Raw genomic sequence first — 2,397 nt, 5'->3', positions numbered from 1 at the left:
AGGCACTTAAAAAAAGTTAAGGTGATAATGTTATAAAAAATAAAGAAGGGAAGTTGATATTTTAAAAGTACAGGCTGGGCAGAGAAGTTTTACCAGAGAAGCTTGAGTAGAGAAGACGAGGGGAAGCTATAACGAATGTAAGAGGATTTAAAGGAAATTTTAAAGAAATGTTATTGGAGTCTCCATTTCTCCTTCAATGTGCCAAATGTGTAAGTAAAGGATGTTTTTTTGGTTGTGTCGCCTATCATCAATGCCACCTGTCTCTGAGAGAAGGAGGTATGCCATGCTTTTGTGAGCATTACAATTCCCTACTTTTATTTCCTTTTTCATTTTCCTCCCTAGAACCACAAAGACCTAATTTTCCAAAGAACTAAGAAGGAATGCGGTTTCAACACTCAAAAGACTGAATTCTTAGGGACTGAGGAAAAAGGGGTTTGCTTGAGTCTAGGAGACCCTGTGTTCAGGGCCATGAAGAGGGTAGAGTGAAAGGTGAGAATACTTACCTGATGGCTCTTGACTCCCATTAATCAAAAGAAATCATGAGATGTAAAAGACCCCTGCATTTCAGTTGTGTGTAGGTTTGGGTGGTAGGGTGGGAGTGAAAAGGTGCCCAGGAGGGCCCCACATAGGCAGGGTGCCTCAGGGCAGGGTGCCTCAGGAGAAGGTGAGTGCCCAAGGCACAGGAGGTGCCCCTGTGGAATTGTTAGAGTCTGCACAGTACCTGAATAAGATACATTAGGGTTGAGAGTCTCTGCACGGCGTAGAAGAGGTATGTGATTTGGTTAGAGGGGAGTAGGCATTGACGCCAACAGAGTGGCCCACATTGCCCAACACAGAACTCTCAACTGTGTACATGGCAGGAATCTACATAAAACAAAACTGGCCATAAAATCCTAATAAGCCTTTTGTTTCAAAGTTCTCTCTAGACATACTAGCTTTGCAAATTTAATAGACCAAGGCCACCATTCGCTTTGTTCATAATGCTAATCCCCAAAGCAAAATGAGAACACGGGCTCTGGTTATCAGTGAACAGGATAACTATATTCTGAATTAGTGGAAGCAGGTATGATTGAGATGGAGAAGTGGGAAGAAAAAAAATTTAAAAGAAGGATCAGATGGAATTCACGTTTCTTTGGTCGCAAAATTTTCTAGTCATGTATACATATTTGCAAACACTTTAAAAGGGCACTTCATGGGTAGTGGGAAATGAACTCATCTAGGAGTCAGAAAACTTGATACCTAGTCTTAATTCTGTTTATAACTAATGGCGTAGAGTCAAGCCACTTCAACTTCTTGAGTCTCACTGTCTTTTTACAAAACAGAGACCCCTAAGGTCAGCCTGACAAAATACACTATGAAACAGAAATGAGGAATTAGATATTAGGCTCTAGTTAGGCACCTAGTTTTGAAGCATAGAATAAATTTGTACTTCTCGTCTGTTTTCAACTAAGATACACATTAGGTAAAGCTCAGATCTGTGTTCTTAGACTTCGGAGTGAAGCTAAAATATGGTTTCGGAAAAGTACAAAGAAATCAGTAGAGCCTTGTCCTTTAGGAATGGACAGGACGAATATTATGGCAGTTCAATTTTGGTAAACAAGAAATTTGGCTAGGTTAGCACAACACTGTAGTAGAGTTTAGGAAATATTCATTTTCTTTTTTTCTGGAGGTGGGGAAAAGTTTACATTGCTTAAAGGAGATAGACTGGAATCTTTTTTTTGTAACAAACAATAAACCTTATGTCTCTGTTTCTTTTCTTGCCCTCTATTGGTTCTGATGTGAGCAAAGCAGAACAATTTTTTAAGAAATGATTTTTTTAGTTAATTTTATTTTTTCTTTTTATCTTTTGACGCTTTCACCTATTTCTTTCCACCCCCCTCCCACCCGTCTGTTTTCTGTATCTATGAGATTGATTTTTTTTTTCTTTAGCTTCTGCATAAAAGAGAGATCATACGGTATTTGTCTTTCTCTGTCTGACTTATTTCACTTAGCATAATGTCCTTGAGATCCATCAATGCTGTCACATATGGCAAGATTTAGTTTTTTTATGGCTGAATAATGTTCCATTGTGTGTGTGTGTGTATATATATGCACATATATTTCTTTGTCCATTCATCCACTGATGTGTTCAGATTATTTCCATATCTTGGCTATTGTGACAATGCAGTGCAGATATCTTTTCAAGTTCCTGTTTTGTTTTTTTGTTTTTGTTTTCCTTCAGCTAAATACCCAGAAGTGGAACTGCTGGTTCATATAGTAGTTCTGTTTTTAATTTTTTGAGGAACCTACATCGTGTTTTCCACAGCGGCTGTACCAATTTACATTTCCACCAACAGTGCACAGTGGTTCCCTTTTCTCCATATCTTTGCCAACACTTAGTTTTTGCGTTCTTCATGA

Source organism: Pteropus alecto, unplaced genomic scaffold (genome assembly GCF_000325575.1).
Source record: "Pteropus alecto unplaced genomic scaffold, ASM32557v1 scaffold3, whole genome shotgun sequence".
NCBI classification, from domain to species: Eukaryota; Metazoa; Chordata; class Mammalia; order Chiroptera; family Pteropodidae; genus Pteropus; species Pteropus alecto.
The sequence above is the reverse complement of the archived record's forward strand: the minus strand, read 5'-3'. Positions refer to the sequence as shown.